The following is a 20,737-nucleotide window of genomic DNA, read 5'->3' as shown; positions in this document are numbered from 1 at the left end:
CACTGAATCGATACAAGGGGTAGGTGAAGAAGGAATGCAGGGGGCTGGAGAGATGGTTCAGAAGTTAAGAGCACTGTCTGCATTTCAGGGGACGCTGGGTTCAACTATCAAGATCCACAGAGTAGCTAGCAACAGTCTGCAACTTTAGCACCACAAGATCTGATGCCCTCTTCTGGCCTCCATGGGCACTGCACACGTGTGGTATGTGGACATACATGTAGGAAAAACACCCATACACATAAAGTTGCTGATTTCTTTAAGCTCTCAAATTGTTTTTGTTTTATTGTTGTTTTTTAAGAAATGGGGGATAACAGTAGACTCGGAGCTTGAGAAGCACCGTGTGTAATGAAACCAGGCACAGAGAAAGTGAGGACGAGGGGGTGCTCAGCAGGGTAGGGATAGGGTGGGATATGGAATTAGGGCCATTTTGATGGTGGAGAAGTGGAGAAAGGGAGGGAAATTTGGACAAGATATCTAGGTAGAGACGCCAGAACAGGAGGTATAACTGTGGCCTTCATCGGCTTAGGGAGGAGAGTTTAACTAACCCACAGGGGCTGAGCTAGCCTGCAAGGGAGGACATGAAGTTCACAGGCACCACTGGACCTGGGAGGATGAAGGGAAGGCACCGCTGACTGCTCTTGTGTTTCCAGCTGCTGCTCTCGGCAAGTCACGTGTCCCATTAATATGCTGAGCAGTGTCTTCTTTCCTTCCTTCATTTCCTACTTCCAAATTGTCTGTCTCCAGCCCTGCAGAGAATAAGAAGGAGGCCAGATCTGAGCCACCAACCGCCCTGAGTAGCTGTTGCCTGAACAAAGCAATCCAGATCTTGTTAGGTGGCCTGTTGCATCTTTTTTTTCTCCTCCTATGAACCTTCTTTGCTCAATTTCTGTCTCAGAGACAGACCGACAGGATAGCTTTACTCATTCAAGCTTTCAACATTCATTGATCATCTAGCGCTACCCCAAGTCCCAGAGCGGGGTGACTTAGAAGTAAGGGAACATCCTCTACCCTTCTCCTGACTGCAGCCAAGTATTTCTGTCTCTCTCTCTCTCTCTCTCTCCCTCTCTCTCTCTCTCTCTCTCTCTCTCTCTCTCTCTCTCTCTCTCACACACACACACACACACACACACACACACACACACACAGAGGAGCACACAGATCAAAGATAGAAAGTTCTGACAAGGATCTTAACCTTTGCTCACTGCTGGTGGGAATATAAATGGGCAAGAAACACTAAGGGAAGTAATATGAGAGAAGTTCCTCAAAGACTACAAATAGACTTACTATACGGTCCGGCAAATTATTTATATATGTATATATATATATATATATATATATATATATATATATATATATCCAAAGGAAGAAAAATCAATATCAGTGTGTTGAAGAGACATCTTCATACCTGTGTTCACCGCAAAATAGAATCAACCCAGGTGTCCATTAGCAAATGGTTGGTTATAGAGACTGTGCACAATGGGACACAATTCAGCCACGAGAAACACCACGATCCTGTCCTTTACCATACCCTGGATGGCGCTGGAGAGCATTACGTTAAGCAGAATAAGCCGGACACAGGAAGGAAAATACTACCTGATGTCACTCATATGTGGAATATAAAAAAAAAAAAAAAATGTAGGATTGGGGAAAGTGAACTGATGGGCTCAGAGTTATAGTGAATCACAGTAAGAAGATGTCACAGGCTAGTGCAAGAAGCACGGCTAGGATGGTGGCGTAAGGATTCTGAATATTCTCATCGCCAATAAATGACCAGCGCTAAGGGAGATACATAGCTCTTATTCAGCTTGGACGTCCCAGAATACACACATCAGAGCATCACGTAATTTCTTAAGTATGCGTAGCTTTATGCTTTCCTGCACAGGTTAACAAGTAAATTTTGGGTTTTTTTTGTTGTTGTTGTTGTTGTTTTTTTTTTTTTTTTTTTTTTTTTTTTTTTTTTTTTTTTTTTTTTTTTTTTTTTTTTGGTTTTGCGAGGCAGGGTTTCTCTGTGTAGTCCTGGCTGTCCTGGAACTCACTCTGTAGACCAGGCTGGCCTCAAACTCAGAAATCCACCTGCCTCTGCCTCCCAAGTGCTGGGATTAAAGGCGTGTGCCACCACTGCCCGGCTTTGTTTAAATTTTTTAAGAGGAGGAAAAAGTGAGGGGCTGGAGAGAGAGCTCTCGGCCAGTGACGTGCTTTCCATGCAGCACAAGGACATAACTTTGATCCCCAGGTCCCACACAAAAACCTGGTGTGAGAGCATGTGACTGTAAACTCGGCCCTGGAGAGCTGGAGACACAGGATCCGGGGGCTCACTGGCCAGCCAGTCAAGAAGGGTTGGTGAGCCTCAGGTTCAGTGGGAGAGCCTGAGACACAGGGAAAGCAGCCTATGTCAACCCCAGGCCTCCATGAACACACGCATGTGTCTATGCACACACACATGTGTGCACACACAAGCAAACAGTACAAGACAAGCCAGCTTAATAACTGTCTAGATATATTGTCAAGGCTTGCAGATGTTTTTCTCTTCAATGGAATTTTCCAGATGAAAAGTGTAAGTTAACATCCCTGGTAAACTTTAGGATTCATTAACAAGATGCGACTCGGTGGTATGGCAGCTCCTACATCATGCTTTAAGCAGGCTCCCCATCTGCATTCCTTCTTGGTTCAACTTGGAAGATCAGCATGAAAAGGGAATAGCAAGTGCATCCTCAAGTTCTTACTCAAAACCTCCAGGGCAGAGTGTTACTACCTGTACTTTCTCACTGCTTCTCATTGGCTCCTTTTCCTGGGATCATAACACTGAGGGAACAGGGAAGTCATAGGACACTTGACTCAGAAAGCAGGGCCATTCTGGGAAGCAGAAACCAGCTACAGCCTTGACCTTCTCATGTGCATGCAGCCTGTCCAAGCAGAGCTGCGAATACGTGGTCACACAGCTGTGTCAGTAAACACACAACTGGGCCTTCCTCTGGCAGGCCTGCTATCAGCGTTTCCAGTAAGGGCTGAGAACGGCAAGGCAGCACTTTGAAGGTGGGGACAGTCCTGCTGTGGAAGGGGAAGCAGAAGACCTGGCCACATCCCCTGGCATCGCCTCCTATGAAGCCATCCAGAGGCGCTCTCTGTGTTCTGAATCGGTAAGCAGCTGTACTTGGGGAAGGATGATTAATTAACACTCGCAGACTTCCAGCACAATTGAATCCTCCCGATTACACGGCATCACAGAGAAGGCCCTGCAATATTTAAACGTCCAAGCACATCAGCTCTATCCTTTCATGATAAGGACTAGAGAGAGAAATCTGTAATTGCTTTCTGAGAAACGGAGGCAGGGCCGTGGCTTTTGTTTCTGAGGATACAGTTTGCCAAGGCTTCTCTGACTAAGAAATAGTCCATAGTTGAACAATAAAAAGATAAAACTATTAAACAAAAATTTTAATTAGCGTTTTAGGTCAGCGCACAAAGTAGTGATTTTTATCATGGTATACTCATACGTATGTGTCATTATACTTTGCTGAACATTTAACTTGAAAGTTTCAGATTGATACTGCACAGTCCCTATGATGTGGCACCAGAAAAGACACAATGGTACTATACTAGTGGTCTTGGGAAAATGTGTAACTGGAAGCAATCAGATAAATCTAAACTGGGGAACATTTTACCAAACAAGGCATCTGTGCTCTTTGAAAATGTCAGGCATGGGGCTGGAGAGGTGGCTCAGCAGTTAAGAGCACTGGCTGCTCTTCCAGAAGAACTGGGTACAATTCTCAGCACCTACACGGCAGCTCATGAATGACTGTAACTCTATTCCAGGCGATCCACCACCCTCTCACAGACACACATGCAGGAAGAACACCAGTGCACACTCCGACTGGCTCTGTCTGGGGCTATGGAAAACCTCACTTTCCCTCTCTCAGTCAGCTTGCAATTTCTCCACCCCTGTTTCAGTCTCCCTCTGGCAATTCCTCCACCCATTTCCATCTCTCTCTATACTGAAAACACAGCCTAGCCTGTGCCTTTACAGTAGGATATGAAAATTCAAATCCGTCGATCAACACTCACACTCACCAACGCTTTTAAATAGTCACATTGGGTCTGGTGACACAGCTCAACTGGTAGTGCACCTGCCTGGCAAGCGCAAAGCCCTGGGTTCAATCCACAGCAGCAGCTAAATCAGGACTGGTGAGCTCTGCCTGTAATCCTAGCACTCAGCAAGAAGAGGAGAACAAGCCTGTGATCTGAACAATGAAAGGCTTTTCTGTCAACTCTCCATCACTGGGACCATGCTTATCCAGAGTCCGGGATGTTATCAGTTACTGTCTTTCGAGATTTTCATGGACAACTTAGGTTGTTTTCATCAACTAGAGTCACATTTTTCTTTTTTTTGCACACCAAAATTCAAAGTGTCTATTTTATACAGACCTAGACCAAACATTTCAGGATATGACTCACGAATTAAAAAAAAGTACAATACAGAATGTGAAGATCTTGAAATTCATACTGCATAAGTGTTGGCAGTAAAAAGCCGATGATATTTTAAAGATATTTTAAAGATTTAGTATTTATCATTGTAACGCGGCTTTTATGTTTGATGTTATGCGGAGCTATGAGCTCACTTCTGAATCAATGCTACTTTATTGCTCTGTTATATTTATGGAATGTTACTGTGAGCAAAGCTACGCAGACCAAGTCTATTCCCAACATGACCTATAAATAATGTAAGTAAATAAACTAAGCAAATCTTCATGAAGCAATGCATTATTTACTAGTTCTTGTTGCTGAAATATGACTTTAAATTTTGGTTATGTATTGATGTAAGAGCTCAGATTTTTCTAGGCCTCCATGAGGCCTACTTAACTCCTAAAAGCCACATTCTCTCCAGAATCAGAAACCGGAAGCCAGAATATGAAAGAGCTATGATTATCCCAAGAGCGTCTACATTAGCCCCAGAGTGTAACTAACTCAAGTGTGTACCCTACATATATAGTTTGGACAGCTGGGGTCTGTAAGACGAAGTTACCAGTTGTCATGGTTAAAAGTGCATAAGGAGTGGCCTTGAGATGATTGATCTTCATTGTCAACATGCCTGGCTTTGGAATCACCACGGAGGTATCTCCGGGCGTGTCTGTGAGAGTGTGTCTAGACTAGTTTACCAGAGAAGTCCCACTCTGAAGGCAGGCGACGCCATTCTGGACACTGGGCTCTCAGACTAAGCAAAGAGAGGAACAAGAAGAAAGTTGGTTGACACTAAATCCGTCTCTCTCTTTTCTGACTGTGGACGCAATGTAACCAACCGCTTACATTCAACCTAACGCAAGCACTCCGGAACTGTCCCTGCTGCAGTGCTTTCTCTCATGAACAGTTCCCTCACACCATGAGCTGAACCAAACCCTTCCTCAAGATGCTTCTTTTCAGGTCTTTGGTCCACAGCAATAAGAAAAGTAATTACTCTGCCAGGGTTAGGTATACCTCACTAATCAAAAGAATTTTAAATTTCATTTATTATGATCCAAATGGGAGCCACTTAAATTTTCTTCAAGTAATAAAGTATGATGACTTCTTCTTCCAAAATATTAAATCTCCCCATGAGGCCATGCCCTGTTCACATTCAAATGTCAAGTGTGCAAGAGAGGTGAGGGTCCCTCTGCAGAGATCACTGTGATGCCAGAGCCGAGAATTAAAGAGCCCACACCTACAGGAACGAACAAGATAATTTCACAGTAACGAAGAAAGCAGGGATGATGCTAGAAAAATGATAATGTCACTTTAGAAAGGAAGGCTAGTGGTTGTTTCTAGAAAGAAGTTGATGTTCAAACTGGAATGTGTACTTTTTATAAAATAATTCACTCTTTTTTTTTTTAAATTCTCTCTTTCAGCTTGTTTGGTACCAGCTAACCATCACTGATACACAAGGTTGTAGCTTAAATGTGATCCCCAAAGCTTTCGTGTTGGAAACTTAGCTCCCCATGTTTTGAGAGAATGGGCTTTGTAAAGGGTGGTTAGGTTGTGAGAACGAAGCTCTGGCCTTGTAAACGGCCTGAGGTCATCAGTGTGAAGGTTGGGCTAGCTAATCTCCAGAGTAGACTCCCGAAAGCAGCTTCTTCGTGCTCCTTCACTCTCTTGTCCTTAGACTGTAGCTTTGGGGAGATGCAGCGTGAACACGATCTTCAGGCACGAGAGCCATGCTCCTGGACTCCAGAACTGTAGTCAGTCTATAGTCTGTGTAAGTTATCCAATCTCAAATAATCTCACATGGAAACACAAAACAGATCAAGGCGCGTAGGGAAAGCGAGTACAAGCCTACCAAGGAAACATCCCGCGGTTGAGTCTTCTCAGAGGAAGGTAAGGGCAGACCCCATTCCGTTCCTCACAGAGCCAGGATACAAAATGGCACACATCACAAAATTCGGAGGCAAGAGGTGGATCCATCTAAGAGATTACCACAAAAAAATTACCACAATTACCACACACACACACACACAAAAAGCAGGGCTGAACTAAGGTATTTGAAAAAAAAAAAAAAAAAAAAAAAGGTTTTATATGATCCCCCTCCCCCCTCACCGTGTGAGGCTAACGGGCCTTCTTTTCCTAATGCCTACCATTTATTTCACGCTGTCTGCACCTGCTCTCTCTATGAGACTGCTGCTCAGTAAAATATCAGGGAGAAAAGGCTGGAATAGGTGAATTCACTCTAAGTAGTCAAGAATTCACAACAACTTAATAAGAATCAATCAAAACCCTTATTAAAGATCTCCTTGGATGGGGGGGGGGAGGGGATGGAAGAGGCAAAAGGAAAGTCAAGTAAAGAGAGTGCAGAAGAATCAAGATGTTTATCCATGTCAAAAACTTGTTTATTTGAGACAGGGTCTTGACATGTGGCTATGGCTGACCTGACACTTATCATGTAGCCGAGGCTGGCCTCAAACTCATGGCAATCCTCTTGTCTCTGCCTCCAGGATGCCTAAGCCACCATATCCAGCCTTATTTAGTATGTATTGACACATATTGGTCAGGCATACCTATCCTGCTGGAAGGTTAATGAGATTTTCAAAACCTGCCAGTGCTCAGGTACCCAGCACCTAGGAGAAATTGAACATGACCAGCCACTTCCTCGTGCTTTTCCCTAACATTCCTTGTCTCCAGGGGCAACCCCTTTGCTGACATGTAAAACCACTGATACGCCTTACCTGTAGTGAGCTGTGTGGAAATAGATTCATAGAGCGTGCTAACATTGTGTTTGTGCGTTTTGTTATATGGTACCATTCAGCTAGTTATTCATTCTCATTGCTTTATAGGATAAGAAGTCATCTTGTAAATGTCAATATTTGACCCTCAGGACTGAATTCCAAGCATACTTAGGCAGGGAAAATATAAACTCGTCCCCGGAGTGAAATTAACTCTCTTGACTGAAATCATTTTTACTTTGTTCATTGAGCACTGGAGCTAGGACGCATTCTCTCAGACACTCTTATTTAATTTACATCTGAGCCACACTTAACATCAGGATACAGACAGATAAGTTCAAGTCACAACCCTTTTCCTCTAGCAGAGGACTCAAGCCAATGTGTTCTCTGGCTCCGATTTCATTCCTTCTACTACAAGTGCCTGTGCTTAAAGATACATCAGCAACACAGTGACCCATTCTCCAGGGGCCTCAACCAGCTCAGCCATTCAGTTGTTGGCATTGGTTCACAGGTCACAAACATCACAAAAGGCTTGTGATCAGTATCTAGACAATTCTAAGCCTTGCAAACATATACAAACAAAGGCATGGGGTATAGGTCCTCTCATATTCGTGTGTGTGTGTGTGTGTGTGTGTGTGTGTGTGTGTGTGTGTGCGCGCGCGCGCGCGCGCGTATGAGAGAGAGAGAGAGAGAGAGAGAGAGAGAGAGAGAGAGAGAGAGAGAGAGAGAGAGAGAATTTGACCATTCTCCCGGCTTGCCTCTCCTCTAGCACCTGCTCCACATCAGACACCTAGGAAGAAGACTAGGATTACACCCAGAGGCTCCCGCTCTCACTGGAGTGAAAGCCATCCTGAATTTTGCTTGAATGGCAGTATCGTGTAAGATGAGACAGGTGGAACTTGAGATTGGTTTGACTTCGGGCACCATGCCAGATCTAGCAAAGTGGTCACGGGCTGCAGAGGCAGATTGCTGTTTACTCGGTGGCTTGGAAACCAAAGCGGTTTAAACAGTGGAATGTTCTCAGGACCTTTATGATAACTTGTGGCTTACTGCTATAGCCTAGAAAAGTCTCAAAGATGGTCTATATTGGTAAGGGAAATCCCTTCCCTTTGGAATAAGCCCAGTTGAGAGTCTGGGTAAGAAAAGCATCCAGTTCTAAATCAAAAGATGTGAAAGCCGGAGTCTGACATTGGGAGCTACAAGACCAGGGTCCGTCAATATCTTCTTGGGCAGCAGGCTACTTGACCCACAGAGCTTTGTAATCTAAGCTTTGGAAACTGTCCTCACTGCCTGATTTTTTTAAAACACTGGTAACGTGAGTCTTAAAGGAAACTTTGGGAGCTGAGAATCTGGGCTTTGAGGATTCTTGGGCATTCTTAGTTCCGCAAGTGTCTGAAAGCTATCATCTAACTAGAAGAGGCTTTGTTAATTTTTGGTTTTAAGTTATTGGGCAAATGAGTAAAAATCAAGCAGAGACAAGGGAAGAGGCCAACCAGACAGGATATACGTCACTGTGTTCACTGTGTCACTTGGTCATTTTAATGTTCTTAGTGAGTTTCAATTTTAATGAAGCACAGGCTCACTGGGACAAACGACACAATCCGTCACACATGAAGTCACCTTCTCCCTCTTCACTACCTCCACTCTCAACCTTTCCCCAGAGGAACATGACATCAACAGCCTGGATCCATGTGTTCAGACCTTTCCCTGTGCATATAAAATATTGATATTAAAACCTGGACCACCCTCTTCACATAACTCAGTAGCTTCCTCTCCCTTTAATTACCTCACACGCAGAGAGCAGACAGGTACAGCTGGAACTCACTCTTTTAAATGGCGGCATAAAATTCCAATGTATGGATCTTCTTATTCAATAATTCTGTTGATGAACAGCGAGGCCGTTTCTAGTCTTTTTGTTCATTTGTCAATAAAAACGATGCTATAATAAATATCACACTGCACATGTTCTCATAGATAGATGCTTTGTTTCTATTGGGTAGAGTTGTGCTCACTACGCAGGGTGGAGACTAAAGTACATTATTCATCTTAATAGATATCGACATATTTATCACTCTCTTTATTCCATTTGGGCTTCGTGATGAAGTAAAGGGTATACATTTTGTTTTCTTCCACACGGATAACCAACCTTGCAAGCATCACTTATTAAGACATCCGCTCCTTTAGTAGGCTGTGGGGACATTTTGGATGCACAGCAAGTCTCATGAACACCAGGGCTTTTGTCTAGAGCATCTACTCTGTCCCTCTGAACTATTTATGTTTCTTGGCATCAGTAGCAAAATACTTAATTACAGTTCTAACAATACTTTCAATTTCTGGTAAGTTATTCTTTTACATACTTATCTTGGCTGTTTAAACATACCTATTGTCCCACTTGAACTTCAAGTTCTACCTCAACAAAAACAGATCTCCACTAAGACGGTGAACGTAATCTTCTTCTGGTCCTCCGTGTTTTAGTACAGACATGGCCAAGTCCATGAACCATATCACATATATGAATCCTGAATAATGGTATAGATGCAGCATTAAAACACACACACACACACACAACCTAACCACACACATATGAGTCTCTTAAGGAGGTAAACACCAAGTTCTTGAAGAACATATATTTTTCCGAGAAGCTCAACAAGAGGGCCTAAAGAAGATACGGTCCAACCATAGCCTCGTGTAACAAGGGCATCAAGGCCCTTGTAAATAGCCTGGGCCCAAGACCCTAGTGTCTCGGCCACTTGCTTCTTTGACTGGCTGACATAATCTAACCTATATTTGGGAGCACGCCCATGCCCATACTGATAAAAGTTGCAGGCTCTGCTGACCAGAGGCCAAGCCCAAGCCAAGGCTCTCTGGCTCCAGTTCTTGCTCTGGCCCTGGGCCCAGCTCAGTTTCAGCTCTAACTCAGACTCCCAAAGGTGCTGAGGCTTCTGTGCAGGCTATATAATGGAGGTCTCTGTTTCCACAGTGAAAACTTAAAGATCGATATGATCCCATGAACCACTCTGCAGGTGGCTGGGCTCCTTGTGTTGTTTCTACAGACAAAGCAGATTTAAAAAAAAAATCTGAATGCAATTTAATATAAACTTTGAGTGACCAAAAAAAAAGTCAAAAAAAAGTTTTTCAATATTCAATATTTTGTGCCAGTGAGTCCCATCTCTCTTTATCCAATGTGACTTTTCTAAGATACAAATCTTTTTTTGTTGTTTTTTTGTTTTTGTTTTTCGAGACAGGGTTTCTCTGTGTAGCCTTGGCTGTCCTGGAACTCACTCTGTAGACCAGGCTGGCCTCAAACTCAGAAATCCGCCTGCCTCTGCCTCCCAAGTGCTGGGATTAAAGGCGTGCGCCACCACCGCCCGGCTAAGATACAAATCTTATGAAATTACTCATAAATACTTTAATCTTTGCTGCTATTAGAAGTTGTCTTTCTTTCCCAAAGCTCATCTCTAGCTTACTAATACTAGAAGAAAAGAAAAGGGAAAAGAAAAGAAAACTTGGCCAGCAAGACTGCTCAATTGGTATAGGCACTTGGCACGCACTTGGCACTCATACCTGCAAGAAGGAAAAGCACAACCCCACAGAGCTGCCCACACCATGAGGTGTGCCCCCACACACGCCATGCATGCACACACAATCATAATAAATCATTTACCGTTTTAAAAACAAAAGCTACAGATTTTTTTTCTATTATCATATATCTGAACACTTTATGGAATAGTCTCTTGTGCTTGGTAAACATCTGCAAACAGAAAAACTGTCTCTCTTTTCGTGTGTTTATCTCCTATTTGCTTTTTCTCGTCTCATTAGCCAGTGAATATAAACAATTTGGTCATAGAAGGGAACCACTCTTTCTCCCTGATTTTAAACAAAGTGACTTCACCATTAGATCCCTTATATTTGCTTAAGAAAATTTGATAAGTTTTCACACTTAAGTAAAACTCTGAACTTTTACTGACAGCTTTATCAAAAATGGCTGTTCAATTATAAAAACTTATAGGGTTAATTTATTAATTCTATAATTTTTCTCCTCTCTTTGTTTACTTGTTGATGGCGGTTGTGGGCAGACATGGTAGCACTCATGCTGTTTGAGCATTTGGAGCTAAGGCAGGAGGACATGTCAAGTTGGAGGCCAGCCTGGCCTACAGAAAGACCCTGTGTTAAAAATCAAAAGTAGGGCTGGAGAGATGGCTCAGAGGTTAAGAACACCAACTGTTTTTCCAGAGGTCCTGAGTTCAATTCCCAGCAACCACATGGTGGCTCATAACCATCTGTAATGGGGTCTGGTGCCCTCTTCTGGTGTGTCTGAAGACAGCAATGGTGGTGTACTCATATGTATAAAATAAATAAATAAATCTTTTTTAAAAATCAAACAAAAACAAAATTTTATAGTAATAACCATGCAGTTTTTCAGATGTTAGATGCCTTGGCTTACATAACACTGCATAGTCATGATGTGCTCATTTTACACAGGGCTGGATTTAGTGGACTAATGGTTGCATTGAGAGAGAGACAGAGAAAGGGAGTTGGGGAGAGGGAGGTGTCTCTATTATGTAGCCCAGGCTGACATGGAACTCAGAATTCAGACGAGGCTGGTTCAGCTCTCAGAGATCCTCCTACTTCTGCCTCCCAAGTGCTGGGATTAAAATGTGTGCTGCCCATAGTTATAGCTGTGTGGCCTGGTCTTCTTGTGGGGCTCCTAACAGAGGAGTAGGGGCTGTCACTGACACCTTTGCCTGCCTTTGGGACCCTTTTCCTCCTGCTGGCTCGCCTTGTCCAACCTTAAGAGGAGAGGAGATGCCTAGTCTTACTGCAACTTGATATGCCATGCTAGTTGATATCCATGGGAGCCCTGTCCTTTTCTGAAGAGAAAGGGAGAGCAACGTGTATGGGGTCAGGGAGAGGAGAGGTGGGGGAAGAGACTGGGAGGAGAGGAAGGAGAGGAAACTGCAGTCAGGATGCAAAAGCTAAAAAAAAAATTTTTAAAGTTAAAAAATCATATGTTACCACACCCAGCCACATCATACTTTTTGCATCCATATTTATAAGTGACATCTGTATATAACCATCCTACTTTGGGGAGACAAATGAAGAAAATTCTCCATTTTTCTCCCTGAAATATTTAAATAATATAAGAATTTTTGCCTTACTTCATAACACGTAGGAAAGTATAACAGACATGTTGTGTTACTGTTACATACCTTTTAAACATAGCAAGGAGCTGGTGCTGACAGACATACACAACCAAAGCCAAGCAGCCACTGGGGACACAACAAGTAGGGCGACATCACATTCCGATACCACACCTTGCTGGGTCACTGCTTTCTGCTTCGTGTCCCCTGGAATGACCTGAAGCTCTAAGCAAAGGTGAGCAGAACCCCACGGCAGGACTGCCCTCTGAGAAGTGCCCGATACATCAGCCACAAACCTTGCAAAGGAGAATTAGGAGCCACTAGAAAGTACCATTGCAATGGCCTCCTCGGTGGTTGGCCCTTTGCAATGGCCCAAGAGCAAAGAGACCACCGGCAATGGTTCAACGGGGCACATGCACATGGGTACGGAATTTAAAGTAGTGAAACTGTGTACACAGCAGTTAACAGCTCAGAGTTAAGCCACGTGTCGGAGAGTACACTCTGTACTTTCAGATATAGCCCCTGAAATCACACTTCTTTTACTTTCTCTTCATATTTTTTTTATCATTCTTACTCCCCTTATCTTTCTTATTTGTGCTACACATCGTTTGCCCTACTTCCCTACCCAGAATGGAGATGACATAAGAACAAGGGCCATATTGTCCTGTTTACAAGCAGGGCACAATGAAGGGACTCAAAAATTATGTGTTCTATGCAAAAAAAAAAAAAAAAAAAAAAAAAAAAAAAGCAGCTGAGCATGGCAGTGCATGACTGTAATCCTAGAACTTGGTAGGTAAAGATAGGAGTTCAAGGCTAGCCTAGGCTATATGAGACCTTGGACCCTGTCTCAAACCATGCTCACACTCTACACTCAAAAAAAAAAAGATAAGACACATCAGGCGTGGTGGTGGTGCACACTTTTAATCTCAGCACTGGGGAAACGGAGGCAGAAAGATCTTTGTGAGTTCAAGGTCTTCCTGGTGCATTCCAAGACAGCCAGGATTACTTGTCTCAGGAAAAAACAAAAACAAACAAACAAAACCCATTTGGACCTAAAGTGTCTCCTGTTTGAACGTCTATTAAAGGGGACCGTATTTCTCTGTGGTATGGTGTCTCCATCGCACGCAAAATTAGAAATCCCTGTTCGCTGTGTCCTCTCTAAGTACCAAATGAGCAGCACACCCAAGTCGGAGCCCTCCCAATCAATCCCAAGCGATTACCTTATTTGATAATGACATTCTTTTTAAAGGCAAATCAGTGTGAACTCCCAATATCCCAAATTAGATCAAGTGCACGACTTCAAATGAGGTGGTCATTACTTACTCACCGCCAGTAGCCTGAGTTTGAAACCAGAGGATCTCATTTTTCACTGGGCTGACGTCCTGAAAGGCACCATTTGTCAGGAGACCTTCCTTGGTGTTTTGGGGTTTTTTGTTTTTTTCCTTTTCCCACCATTGTTTTACTGAATCAACCAAAGCAATATTAAATAAGTTGCTAAATACAAATATTAGTTCATTTGTACCTAATTATTATAGGGAAATGGTGCAGTAAATGAGCCCCCCTCCGCCCTCCTCGGCTTTTTTTCTTTAAAGCTTTTGTGATGCTCTCCAGGTAAATCCCATGCATAATGTAAGAGTGCCGATGTTGTTTGCATAATAAGCTATTTTCTACTGCAGAAGCAGAAACATTTTATCGCCATAGAGAAAGCTCAAATTATGAATACATTTTCATATAAGTTGATTTATGTGAAAATTACAAATAAATGCAGAGCTGAGATGCAAGTGAATTGTTTGTTCCCAGTTCAAGGAGTGGTGTTATTTGAAATTAAAAAAGAAAACAACCCTACCACATTCTTCTAAGAGAAATATTGCCAATGTTATTCGGATGGAAGCACAACCCATAAGACCAAAGAAGATGGGTCCAGGCTGGTCTGAGGTTACAAACACTAATCAAAGTTGTCTGCTGGCTTCTGAAGACAGACATGTTCCATGATACATGGGTTTTTACATGAACTTGGGCTACATACATTCTCAACAAACTTACCCATTTCTTTCTGTGGTCAAAGGAATTTAGACCCCTTTACCACCCTTGAATAAGTATTAACAGAAGCTGAATGTGTGCCAAGGAGGGGCAGGCAGTGTATAGGACTCAAAAATCCACGTGTCTCAGACACCTGAAGGCTTTCAAAGTAGGATTCATATTTCTAAGTCCAGGAAGAAGCGTCTACATGCCTCCAGGATTGTTTCTTTAGTAGCATCTTCCACTTAGTGCAGAGACAAAACTCATGAAACTTGACCATCTTCATTAGATCAAAAAGACTTAGTCCTTACACTGTGTTCAGATATAGGCATTGAATGGCCACGAAAGGGTATCTGCCATATTTGTCATTTTTTATGACTTAGTTTGGGGTCTTGTGTTGACTCTGTATTTTCCTCCAATATTCTGCAACATTTGTAGGAAATAAAAATAAGAAAGCATGAGTGGGACACTGCTTTGGTACCCCACATTGAGCTCAATACCTTGGATTTCACAATCCACAAGTATGCCAGCGTCAGAAGGAAATACCTCATCTACCACTCCGGCTCTATCTGGATGCTAGTCTAGCATCGAACCATAGAGAGCTGGCGTAAAAGTCAGGAACCTGAAGCAGACGATCTGTCTACACCTCTTCCTTTTCTACTAGTCTCTGATTCTACAGGTTCAACTAGGCCAAGGATTAATCATACTTCTCTTTAAATTAGATGAAAAACAATTCACTTTAACAAATACTATCCTGTGGGTTATATGGCTTCCTGGTTCGGAAAGCTAAGACAGAAGGTCTTTGAGGAATAAGTGCTGTGTGATTCCACTTTTACCAGGTGCCTACAGTAGAAAAACTCATAGAGATTAGAATCATTAATGAATATGGTTGTCTATGGTAAGGCAGAGGGAAAGGGGCACCTGCGTCTTCTTAATTTTTTTTTCACATTTGTTTATTCCTGTTCCCTATTTATGTAATGTACTTAAGGTGTAACTGTACTTGGGGCCACTGAGCCATATGCTTAAAAATGGCTAAGGTGGCGGTAGACTTTATGTTGTATGTATGTGGGCACATACAAAAAGAAGGCAGAAAGATTTCTAACACCTCACGTACAGAGAGTAATAGGTTCCTTTCACACACGTCAGATTTCCAGATGGTAATCAAACAGCTATTGGTCTTGAATTCGTCCACTGCTGCGCATTTTTCAAACAATAGCCAATGCTTGCAGGGAGAAGCTGCCCCTTCCAGTGATCTTTAGTGTGCCTCTAATGTGGCTTTGTGTTCCCAAAAAGGACTTCCCGAGAAACTTACAAGAAGCAAGCAAACATCCCAAGCCATTTTTCCCCCTTGTGGGTGACCTAAAGTAAACTGCTTATTTTAATACTAAATTATTTGCCTAGAGGTATTCCCTACAACCACGGTTTTTGAACACACATGTATGAAGAATCACCACATGCAGCTCTGCCCCTCACTAAAATATGAATTTTAGGTAACGGCGCTAACACTCGGAGTGTGTACGTGCAGTGAGATTGCTGCAGTTCGAAGCGAGTCAAAGGGTACAAGGAGAAGATGTGGATACTCCACACACAAGAACACTGGGTGTGGCACATGCTAGGTATGTCTCCTCACAAACAAAGACAGCAGAACCTGGTGCAGTTAAGGAGCTTCACCAAGAATGCTTGACTGGAAAACAACCAAGGGGAAACACTGGAATCGCAAGACTGGAGCTGAATCCTGGGTTATCAGCACAAAACATACTCAACGGAGGAGAGGAGGGTTAAAAACTGAGCCACACAGCCTAGTCTAATAACCCCTTGAGTAGGGTTTCTCAAGCTTTAGAGAGTCCACATGAATCATTGGGTATTGAGGGGAGGTGATGCTTAGATGCAGAGTCAGTTCAGTTCACTGGGGAAGGATCTGAAATTCTGCATTTCAGTGTGTGTGTGTGTGTGTGTGTGTTCTTATGAGTACACACACATGTGGATGCAGAGGCCAGAGATCAACCTCCAGTCAAATCATTCAGGAGCCACCCTCCTGTATCTTCTGACACAGGTCTCTTGTCCAGCTGGTTAGGTTGGCTGAGTAGTGAGCCCCAGGGATCCTCCTGCCTCTGCCAACTCAGCACTGACATACAAGTAGCTTTTTTACTACACTACACCTGGTTTCTTTACTTTTGCTACGTGAGTTCTGGGGTCTGAACTCAGGTCCCCAATCCTGACAAGCAACCACTTTACCAGCCAACCCATCTTCCTAGCCCCAAGATTCTGCATGTCCAACAAGCACCTAAATGTTTCTCCAAACTCCTTCTGTCTGAAAATTGCACTTTGAATATCAAAGGTTTGGAGATCTACGCACAGTACTGGGGCTTCTCATTCCAGGGCTCATGCTACCACAGTGATAACAGAAACAGCTTGTTTCTGCACTAGTGCAATGATGTCCCTCAGATGCTATGGTTTTTCTCTCTGTGTCTTTTCTTTTCTTTTAAGATTTATTTATTTTTATGAGTATGGGGTAGCTGTCATCAGACACGCCAGAAGAGAGCACTGGATCTCATTACAGATGGTTGTGAGCTACCATGTGGTTCCTGGTAATTGAACTCAGGACCACTGAAAGAGCAATCAGTGCTCTTAACCACTGAGCCATCTCTCCAGCCCTCTCTGTGTCTTTTCATTGTGCCCTCTCCCATCCTTTGACTATTCATGATAAATCCCTCTGAATAAAGACTCACAGCTTGCATCGGGCAGTAGCTGTTTGCCCGTGGAGCCATGTTGCTTGTGGATGCTTAAGTTTTCTCCTCTTCAGTCTGTTGTCATTCAGCCAACCAGACTCACATCAAAGCCAATTCGAATTCATTTTGTCCAATTCCAACAGATTCTATTTCCAAAGGCTCTGCTAACTTCAAAAAATAATATTCATTACCTGGTCGTTGAAGGAAACTGCTCTCAGGATATTGTACCCCTAATTTAGTAATTCTATCAGGAAAAGCAATTAAGTTTGTCTGACATGACTTGTTTTTATAAATCCATGATGCTTACTGGTCTTAATTTAATTCTCCTCTTACCACTTATAATTTCATTCTCATCTGACAGTTCATATTTTCTCTCTGAATGATTCTCTTCCCTCCTATTACTAATCACAGAGAACGCAGTGAAGAACGTCAGCCTCTGAGTAGGAAGGAGTCCAGAAAGTGATGGCTGGTCTACAGGCTCACCTTGGCAAGAGCAGGAGTATTTCCCTTGCAGTTTCTGCAGTCCCTGGAGTAGTTCTTTGGCACCCAGATGGTACTCAATAAATATTTGCTATCAGGCATCATGCCAAGCGCTTTGGAGACAAGGGAGACTCTGACCCGTGCCTTGCTCCACATGTCACATTAGTCGGGAGGCAGACACTTGAAGAAATAATTATAAAGCAATCTGGGGAAAACGTTATTGTGCCAGGAATTCCAGGCGCTGGATCTCACAGTTGTATTTTCAGTACTGGAAAAACTTCCAGTCGGCAGTTTCTGTCCTGTTGACTGGAGACCTAGACTACTCTGATCATGCACACACTACAGTGCCACGAGTGAAGGGAAGGTCAACTCTCCTGGACTAAGTGTATAAAGGTGAGGTTGGAGAGACAGCTCAGCAATTGAGAGTACTTGCTGCTCCTTCAGAAGATCTTGATTCGGTTTCCAGCACCCCTGTGGTAGCTTCCAACTATCTGCAACTCCAGTCCCAGGAGATTCAGTATTCTTCTCTGTTGTCCCTGAGCATTGGATGCACACTTGAGGCACAGACAATTCAGGCTCAATATACATCCACATAAAATAAATAAATACTTTAAAAACAAACATGAAGAAAACCACAACTTCCTATCTCATACTGTGACTTTCTAAGCATGGATTTGTGGGATGTCTGAGTTGAGGGAGGGCTGCTCTCTCTTCCTGAATAATAAAAATGAGTGTGGAGAGCAAATGGCCAATAAACACATGAAGACATGCTTGCCATAAGTCATCATTAGGGATAGTCAATGAGACACACTGCACACCCATTAGGACGGCTATTAACAAAGCAATAGCGAGAAACAAGAGTTGCAGAGGAAGTGGAGAAATTAGAATCCTTGTACACTGCTGGTAGGAGCGTCAGATGACTCAGTTCCTGTGACAATCAGCATTGTATGTCAGCAGCTTGTCAAACAATTAAAAACATGACTTGAAATTCATCCATCCCACTTCGGGATACATACCTGAAGGAAAAGAAGGCACACATCTGAGCAGATTTATGTACTTACACACTTGGCAGCATTGTTTACAGTAGCAAAAAAGAAGGAAACAACACAAGCATCCATTGGCAGGTGGATAAAGACAGTACATTATAGAAACTAGGAGATATGATTCAGCCTTAAGAGCAAGGAGATGTGCGTTATAACACGGATGAGCCTGGAAGATAATACACTAAATGAAATAGGCCAAAAAAGGACAAATACATTCCTATGCATATATGAGTTTTCTATAGTTAAATCTCTATAAGTAGAATGGAGGCAAGTAGGACCTGAAAGGGTCAAGAATTACTGCTTGATGTTGGTAAATTTCTTCCTGGAAAATACTGGAGCTGGATGGTGGTGATGGTCACATGATGATGTGAATGTATTCAATGTCATGAGATTGTGCACTTAAAAATAGTCAGTATGGCACCCTGTACTCGATTACAAAAAACGGAATAGGGATTGGCCAGAAACTGTCCTGACTGCAGAGAGCCGGAGATAAGTTTTTCAGGGAAACAGACAGACTCTTTGTGTTGCTGCAGGTACATCACAACGCTTGCTGATGTCCACTGCTTATCATTCTCCAGGCTCGTCCCTGCCCACTGGCTTTGTCATTCCCAGCACTCGTAGCCCAAAGACTAAGCTTTGTTTGCAAAGTTACCCTTCTTAAAGAATGTAACATTCAAGAACGTCCATGCATCCCTGCCATTTGTCTTAGAAGCACAGTGTCTGTCTATCTAGAGAAGTGGGAGTCCAAGTGAGCATCCTTTGCTGACTAGCCCACAGCTGGGGTTCAGGTCTGAGAGCCATACTTTGGGAAAAGCTTAAGTCAATAACACACATGACAAAGAGAGACATGGCAATGATGAAAGGTCTCAAATCCATGTCACGAAAGCCATGGCGAAAAGCGGGTCTTCTAGTCCCTTTGCTTTGCCATTCTAGGGTACTCGAGATAGTTGAGAACTATGCCTGGTGTTATGGAACTCCTCATACCCTTGAGCTGGATGCAAGGCAGCTAGATGTCAGCCAATACTGACCCAGATAGCCTGTCAAAGCACAGCAGGGTATGTATGTCCTTCACGGTCCTCAAGTGTAAAGCACTTAGAATATACTGATTGTGATGATTAAATGTCCATTGCCAAGTTGACTAAGGTCAGAATCATTAAGGAGACTCACCTCTGTGTGTGCCCATGAGTATGTTCCTAGAGAGCTTTAACCAAGGAAGACCAACATATGTGTACAACACTACTGATAGGTTGGGTTTACTGAATAAAAAGGAAAAATCAAGCTGGAGACCAGCATTCATCTACCTCGGCTTCCTGATTGTGAGTGTGATGTGACCTACCACCCCATGATATACATTCCCCACCGTGATGAAGTGTAGTCCCTGGAACTATAAGTCAAAATAAACCTTCTTAAGTTTTCTTCTTGACAGATATTTTGTCATGAATGCACATGGATGTCCATCATGGAGACAAACCCAATGGCAATAGTTGAAGTGGCTTCTATTCTGGATGCCCAACGAGCATAGCATGACTCCCTTAGGTACCACAGTTAGGTCAGGTGGGAGGTGAAAGTCTTCAGTAGGTGTAGTTCTGGTGATGCTTAGAGCCTCTTTCTCCACACAGACCACATACATTCCTTTACAATGAAGGACAAGTCTCCACGTGGTCTCAGTAACTCAGCTTAGAAACAACATAAGGGTGCTGGAACATAAAGTCTTGAAGGAAGAAATACCTGAAGCAGCCCAAACTCTGTTCTTGTATCTCCTAGAGCAGGATGTCATACAATACGCTATCCAAAAAAGACACCGTGACCATGGCAACTCTTGTAAAGGAAAACATTACAGTTTCAAACATTTAGTCCATTGTCAACTTGGCAGGAAGCATGGCGGCATGCAGGGAGACATGGTGCTGGAGAAGTAGCCACTAGTTCTGCATCCAGATCCACAGGCAACAAAAAGAGAAAGACACTGGGCCTGGCTTGGACTTTTGAAACCTCAGATCCTGGCCCCAGTCACACCCATCCTCCAACAGGGCTGCACCTACACCAACAAGACTATACCTCCCAACAAGACTATACCTCCCAACAAGACTCTTCCTCCCAACAAGACTATACCTCCGACTCCCTCTCAAATAGTGCCACTCCTTGAT

The 20,737-nt window shown here is 43.2% G+C and overlaps 1 long non-coding RNA gene across 1 annotated transcript in view; it reads right to left on the bottom strand.

Annotated features, from left to right (window-relative positions):
* Positions 1-251: 251 nt before the first annotated feature.
* Positions 252-20,737, bottom strand: part of LOC143443126 (uncharacterized) — a 33,946-nt gene continuing 13,460 nt past the window's right edge. The window contains exon 2 of the long non-coding RNA XR_013111876.1: positions 252-746. This is a non-coding gene — a long non-coding RNA (uncharacterized LOC143443126). The remainder of the gene's footprint in view (positions 747-20,737) is intronic.

Source organism: Arvicanthis niloticus, chromosome 7 (assembly GCF_011762505.2).
Source record: "Arvicanthis niloticus isolate mArvNil1 chromosome 7, mArvNil1.pat.X, whole genome shotgun sequence".
NCBI lineage: Eukaryota > Metazoa > Chordata > Mammalia > Rodentia > Muridae > Arvicanthis > Arvicanthis niloticus.
The sequence above is the reverse complement of the archived record's forward strand: the minus strand, read 5'-3'. Positions and strand labels throughout refer to the sequence as shown.